The sequence below is a fragment of the Papaver somniferum genome, chromosome 2 (genome assembly GCF_003573695.1).
Source record: "Papaver somniferum cultivar HN1 chromosome 2, ASM357369v1, whole genome shotgun sequence".
Classification (NCBI taxonomy): Eukaryota; Viridiplantae; Streptophyta; class Magnoliopsida; order Ranunculales; family Papaveraceae; genus Papaver; species Papaver somniferum.
In genome coordinates this window covers 216,465,896-216,473,970 of record NC_039359.1, presented here as the reverse complement: position 1 = coordinate 216,473,970, position 8,075 = coordinate 216,465,896, and positions in this window count along the sequence as shown.

Genomic DNA, 8,075 nt, shown 5'->3' with positions numbered 1-8,075 from the left:
ATTCCAAAAAATCAAAGAACATCTAGCTCAATCCCGATCCTGCAGAAGCCAGACCCTGATGAGTTTTGGCACTGTACATAGCAGCAACGGAGGACGCAGTCAGCGCGGTATTAGTCAAAACCAATACAAAGGTAGAACAGCCTATCTATTACGTCAGCAAGACACTCAATTCCGCGGAAAGAAATTATACTAAGATTGAACAACTCATCCTCGCACTGGTATGGGCTACCCAAAAACTGAGAACCTACTTCCTAACTCACCTCGTCAGGGTACCATGCAAAGCACCATTGGAAGCAGTCCTCAAAAGCACGGGAAAAGTGGGCCGAATAGCCAAATGGAACACCCATCTGGACCAATTCAACATCATTCATGAAATTCAACATTCTCAGAAGTCCCAAGTTCTGGCAGATTTCTTAGCAGACCTCCCCCTTGACAACGACGAAGAGATTAAGGGAATACCAGAAGCCGAGGAAGAAATCAAGGATCCAATGGATATCCTCGAACCTGCGAGTCAAGACAATGGGAAGTCTTTGTCGACGGATCTAAAAATAAGGAAGGAGCAGGAATAGGCATTGTCATTATCACCCCAACTGGAGAAAGGATTATACAGGCACTTAGATTGGAATTCAAAGAGCATACCAACAACATTGTTGAATACGAAGCTGTCGTACATGCCCTACGTATAATAATAGAGATGGGGGTAACCGATGTAAGGCTGACAAGTGATTCGCAGCTTGTCATACGGCAAATAGGGCTCGAGTATAATGTGTACGATGACACCCTTTCAGCTTACATGGCCTTGGTCCAAACATTGGCATCACAAATCCCGAACATTAAGTTCCGGCACTTATGCAGAAGGGACCTCAGGCACGCGGATGCCCTAGCATATATATCATCCATGCTGAGGGATAAAAATGCCGAAGCTATTAAAATAGCAAGGGTATACGAGCCTTCGATTGCATCTCAATTCTCCTTCGCTACCAATCAAGATGGTGGAAGAAAATATCGAAGACCAGGTAGGAGAAGACATCCATAATGACTTTGACGAAGAGGACATCCTGTCAAGAGCAAATCAAGACGAAGACTTCAGCAACGAAGATGACTGGAGGGTGACAATACATGCCTTTCTCGAAAAAGGAAGCTTACCTGCGGATCGAAACAAGCTAGGAAGATACTCTCCAAAGTGGGAAGATATGATCTTCGGGAGGGGTCCTGTATAGGAAATCCTTCCTTGGACCATTACTACGCTGCTTGTCCCGGAAAGAGGGGCATCGAATTCTAAATGATATCCATTATGGTGACGCGGGGAATCATAGCGGCATGAGATCACTAGCTGACAAAGCAAAAACGCAAGGATATTACTGGCCGACAATGATACAAGATGCCGCGAGGATGTCCCGACGATGTGAAGAATGTCAGCGCTTCGCAAAAAATCCACGCGCCGGCAACAATGTTAAACTCTCGATAGCCCGTGGCCATTTGCAAAATGGGGCGTAGACATCGTCGGGCCTTTCATCGAAGGATCAGGGAAGAGACGATTTTTGATAGTAGCCACGGACTACTTCAGTAAATGGGTGGAGGCTAAGGCCTTGGCCAGGATCAGAGACGCGGATGTGTTCACTTTCATATTCCAGAACATCATTTGCAGATTTGGTATACCTGCTGAAATTGTATCTGATAACGGCAAGCAATTACAGGGAAAAATATAGACATGCTCTTCGACACTTTCAAAATAAGAAAGAACAAGTCCACCCCCATATACCCTCAAAGCAACGGACAAGCGGAAGCTACCAACAAGACCCTCGCCCTTATACTCAAAAAACAATTAGACGAGCATAAGGGAAGATGGTGCGAACAACTGCACAATGTTTATGGGCATACAGGACAACAAAGATCCGCCACCGGGGAATCCCCGTTTCTTCTAACTTATGGAGCTGAAGCAGTCATACCTACGGAAATCCTCATGCCAACCACGAAGACCGAAGCTTGGGAGAAAAACCTCACAACAGATATGATGTTAGAAAGGTTGGACGACTTGGAAGGAAGAAGGGAAGTAGCATTGCAAAAGATGGAAAATTATCAACGAAGACTAGCAAGGGAGTACAACAAAAAGGTAAAGCGGAATTTTGTAGAGGGACAGTATGTGTTGAGAACAATCCCACGGTATCAGCAAGAAAAGAAATGGGGAAAGTTAGCACCTACATGGGGAGGACCTTTTATATCACACGTTGCGGGTAACGGTTCCTACTACCTTCGTAATCTAAAAGGCGAGGTCCTCCGGCATCCTTGGAATGCTAAATGGCTCAAACCATACTTCCCATAGAAGCAACGCAGATTTGAATCTGCTTGGAGTGTACCAGAAGAAGAAGGGAGCCTGACCGCTCCACATGTTTCTATCTCTGGAAGAGGAATTGCAGACCTCAACTTATCAATCAAACAAGCTTTCAAATTATCAAGTCAGTGGAATCTACCTACAATATTGGGGAAAGTAGTTAATCTACAATCTCTCAGGGCTCCCCCATCAGTGTCCATAAGTGTAGGACCAGGGGGAAGGCACCCAGCAGAAAGAGATACCCAACCAATCTTAAGGCAACGGGTCGACGGAATGGGTGTGTAAATATTTTAATCCCATATCCTAGAACGTTGCCCCGGCCCCCACCGTCTGGGAATCCTCTGGCCCAGGATTCGCCAGCGGGGTGACAGGTCTCAAGACGATCACGAAGGTACCTTCCTTCAGTATCGCACTCAAACACTTAAAAACTTTTGTTTTGTTTTTCACAAATACTTAAAATAAAAACAAACCAACATTGAGGTATATCAAGAAGAGGATTCATTTCATAAAGGGTGATTACAAGAAGTGAAAGGCCAAATCAAGGATACACAATCAAAAAATATTCCTTTTACAGGATTCAGCAAAAAATATCCTTGTTACATGATTACAAAAAGTAAAGATATGCCGCGGACCTACAAATGCTGCGGTCTCTACCTAGTGGCGGCCCCATCGGCAGGATTATTCCGAAGACTTGATGGGACGCTCCCACCAGAAGAGGGGCCCGAGGAGCTGGGCAAGGCAGAAGGAACGGGACGAGGATAGTTCTTCACGAGACCATGTTCGTTCCTTAGGCCAAGTATCCTCTCCAGCATCTTGTTCGTCTCCTCAGCCAATTGACAACGAGCCTTGTGTTAATAACTGTTGTCCGCTGTTGGGCTTGGGATAATAACGAAGATAGCCGATTCACTTCTCTAGAAGCAGCACCAACGGCCTCCTCGCGGGTTGCTGCTAAATTCTTGAAGTGATTGGTCTGTTCTTCCTGCTGCGCTAAGGAAGATTGAGCCTTTTCAAGTTTTTCATTTGTGACGCGAAGGCGTCCCTCGAGCTCTGAAAAAGACAACACCACGGAGTTAGCGTAGAAAAAAAAACAAGGTCACACTCGATGAAATGGGATTATACCTTCGACACAAGCCGAAGCCTCTTCATACTCATTAACAACCGCATCTCGCGCTTCATCAAGATGCATATTCCGCGGATAATTTCTTATAGTCTAGTTGAAGGTTGGTGAGAGTAAATTGACAGGCATCTAATTCTACCTGCTTCATCGAGTCCATATGACGAAGGTGGTCGACCTCTTTATTTATCTCTGAGACCCCTTTGCTGAGTCTGTACATGCACACTTCAAGATTCCTCTCAGACTCAGCATGACGAGCTACGTCGGCACGGACGCGGAAAGAGCATTGCTGAGAGCGTAGACTTCAGCACGAGCATCATCTCTTTCTCTGGCAAGACAGAGCATATTATCCTGGACCCCTGAAAGAGGAATGGATCGAGCCGTCTGTAATTCTTCTTCCAACAGCTGAATCCTAGATTCCAACAAGGAAGTACGCTCACGGGCTTCCCGCAGATTATCACGGGTCCACAGCAGTGTGCCATTAAATAAAGCACGATCATGGTTGTACAGATTTTGCATGTCGACCATCTGAACATGCCGCGCGCGCCATACCTCAGCCCGAGCATCCCATTTCTTAGCTTCACTCTTAATTTTCTCAACCAAATCTCTAATACGAGATTTTTGCCGAGCTCTTTCGTTTCGAAGCCATATCAGCTCGGGGACGCCACCCACTGGAGATAGGGTGGGGAGACTCAGACAGAACAACTAAGAATAAAGAATGACGACATACGGCGAGGGAAAAGAACCAAACCTGTGAAAGTGGAAACTTGGCTACGAGTTTGCTCTAACTCAGCGCGCACAACAACAAGTTCTGAACGAAGATCGCCTCTGCTTCACCCAGCTTTTCTTTCTCCTTAAGGCTTTTCTTCAGTTCTTCTTCATTTCCACCTCAGCCGCAGATAATTCCTTTTCTCGGTGACGAAGCTTAGCCTCGAGCTTCAGAGATTTCGCTTTGAAGAACTGATACAGCACGTGGTTACAATGCTCGCTCCTCATCATCTACACATCAAGATGACAAAACATTATTTCACCGAAGCATTGATCGTCACGTAGAAGTATGTACGAAAATTTACCTCCAGCACACGCTGCTGCGGAAAGCCATATTGATACCCGTCGGCGATGGCCATCATATCGGCAACGGAAGTAGGAGGCTCCGGCACAGGGTAGCTTCGGGAACAGTCAACCTTTTTCCCCAGGCTTCAGACACCTGCGCCTTAGAAGACATCTCCATCATGCGACGGGTATACGCGGTTGATTCCTTTTCCCCAGCAACAACAGGAGCGGGATGAGAGACAAAAGAATTCTTTTCCTTAACCAATCCATGATGGCGTCCTCACCCTCAGACGTCGGCGACTGGGGAAGATTATCGCAGGCGCATCAGACAGATTTTCCTTCTCTGACACGACCCCCTCAGCACAATGTTGGCATGCTCCTCCGCGCCTACATGCACAGCAGGCTCCTCCGCACCAACATCTTCTACAGTAGCATCCCATTACCATCACCACCAAGAACATCCCAATCATCATTGGGGGAAAGTAAAGAGAAGTCCTCGGGAAAATCGAGGGCTTCGTCAAAGAACTCCCCCGTGGAATACATCCGATCAAAAGAAAATTCTTGAGAAGTGGGAAGGGTATCCGCGACATCACCAGCAGGGACGGAAACATCCCCGATACAACGTCATCAGCCACCACTTTGTTCCTTCCTTCATCACCAGCATGACCAGCGAAGACCTCTTCTTCGACATTGATAGGGGAGGTACCAGTACGTTCCTCCCCATCTGTAATCTCTCCTCAGCAAACTCTTCGTTCACTGGACTAGTAACTTCTTCTTGGGCTTCAACCTCGCCCATCACCGTAGTAGAAGACTGCTTCGGCCTAATCTTTTTCTTCTTCAATACCTGAAACCAACACCACAAAAAGAATTATTTTTCCCGTCTGATGGAAGTTCTAAAAAGAAGCGCAGCTAGAATCTGCGTACCTGAGCAGCTGAGATATTCTTCGGTGGGAGTATAGCACCGGAACCATCCTCCTCGTCTCCCTCTACGACGTCCAGGGCATAAGGAAAATTCATGCCCGCAAAGTTCAGACGCCAGGGAGAAATCTCCATAGCGAACAGGAGGAGACTTCGCGCTTACTATTCTCGGTAGGCCGCCAACCGCGGGGACCAGGAATCCAACCGTAAGCCCACGGACCAACTATCTCGATAACGGTGGCGTGCCACTCGTAGTCATGATCGCGCTTGATCCTCTCTCGCGCGGGGAAGATTTTCCGACGACTAGACGCCTCCGTGCCAGGAACATACTTCAGCTTGGCATCGCTGACCTCATTTAACAGACGAATCTCGCCCCGAGGAGCAGGGAGATTCCGAAGGCTGACACTCCACGGCTTGCGATTCCTACTATTGACGTAATCACCGAAGGAGTTATTGAAATTCTCATGAGTATACCATTCCTTCTCCATGGGATTGGGGACGTAACAAGTCATCGACGTTTCCCCCTTACTCCGCAGATAGCATTCCTTCAGGGCGCGGAGATAATTCCATGATAGTTGGGATACGGAACGGCTGTGAGTATTGGTTGAAGAGCCTTCACGACTAGCGAGCACGTCATAGTAGAAGGAATCACCTGATTTGTACAACGGCAGCATAAGACCAGCTTCGAATGCTCCAACCGTCGTTAACAAATGAAATTCATCGAACTCATACTTAGAGATAAGCTAATACATAATATCATCCTCAGGGGCATAGAAACGAACCCCGAAGGCTTGAAGCTCATGCTTTTCCTTGAATATTTCGAGATCGATATGCTTGAAGGTTACTTTTTTCCTACTAACAGAGACACTGCGTATCAAGGGAGCAGCCTCATCCTCCTCGGCAGGGCCGGACGAACCAACGAACGCTTCCGAAGCTTTTCTCTTCACGGGGGGATTCTTTGAAGATTCAGCCCTAGGAGATACACCCTTCGTATTCTTCCCTGTAAAAGTTGGAGAAGACCGCAGATGATGCTCGGGCACTAACGAACGTAAAGGAGGAATGTCAAAAGAAACAGCGCGGGGCGGAGCCTGCGTACTCCTAGTATCATCACGAGGACGAGCCGCTAAGCGATCGAAGACTCTTCGGGAACCAGACGGAATTGTCGGAGGAATCTCTTCCCTAGAAGACGAGGCTTTCGCTCCAGAAGAAACTCGACTCCGACGAACATCATCTTGAGACTCTCGACGCGGAGGAGATCTCGATAGCCCAGAATCAGGAGTCTGATAAGTAAGCCGCGGATGGTCAGACATGCTGCGAAAATAATAAAATCAAGAACAAGTTACACACAATCAAAAAACATTACCAAAGATCAAAAAACCACATCCATAGCAATACACACACGATAACGCAGAAACCCTAAAATTAGTATACATGCTCAAAATTTCATAAAATTCACACCCTCGAAGTAGTGGCTTCCTTAATTTAAGATGAAGAACAGGGGAAAACTAGTATGCAAGCATCAGAAGAAGTTCTTCATCACAAACAAGGAATAACAATAGCAGAGAATTCACAAATCAACACAGCGTGAAACAGTGGAAATAAAGAAAAGAAAAACTTACCGGCAAAAACAGCAGTAGAAGAAACAAACAGGGAAGCGGGCATGATTAATGCTAAGGTGGAGAGAATTTAAGATCACAAGTCCAGTAAAGACTGACAGAGAATTTAAGATCACAGGTGCAATGAAGACTGACAGAGAATTTAAGGTCACAGGTTCAATGAAAACAGACAGAAAATTTAAGGGCTGAAAAAAAGAATGAAAACTGAGAGAGCGTTTAGGAAGAATGAAATTAAATTTTCTTTCTATCCTTAAAATACCCGAAAGAAGAGAAGGAAATTAAGGGAGGAATGGGAAACGTGCCCGTTACATAAGCAGTTAATGCACGAATAAAAGACGTGCCCAAGTATCTAGGAGAAGTTATTAGGAGTGAGAAGAATATGCGACGATAGTTTTTCTTCAAGGCAGCCATTAGTCATTCAAGCCCGAAGAAAAGGGGCAAATTGTGTACACATATATCTCACTATCAGAAACGTGTATATAAAAAGACACGTGGAAAGCATGCAGGCCAAAATATCAAAACATGATGTGCCACGAAACACCAAATAAACCCCTAGGAGTTACTTTATCTCATCCCCAAAAAGAGAAGCTAAGATCAACGATGGAGAGAAAGTTAGCTGACACGGACTGACAGGGGCAGAAGACACTTGTCTGACACGAGCAGACCCCTCAACTACCCGCATTAAACACTCTGAGCAGTGTACGTGTCGACCAACCTGTGGAACGAGCGAGGATGCTTCTGCGGGATCAAGGGGCAAACGCAGACCTCCGCGTGATGGACGCAAGGACACAAGAAGATAAGGTTCCAACGGTCTTCAGAGATGGGTCCCACGTTCTAACCTTATAAATACCCAATCTCCACCAAGAGGAAAGGGGATGGGAAAAATCATGGAGAGAAGGAGAGAGAGAGAGAGATTGCAAGGGTAAGTTAATCACTTAGAAGAGAGAAACATGTAAACCCAAAAGTCATTCGACTATTCATGTAACCGTGAAGAACATAGTAACACAACAAACCCCGTGGATGTAGGCCTTAGTGCTGAACC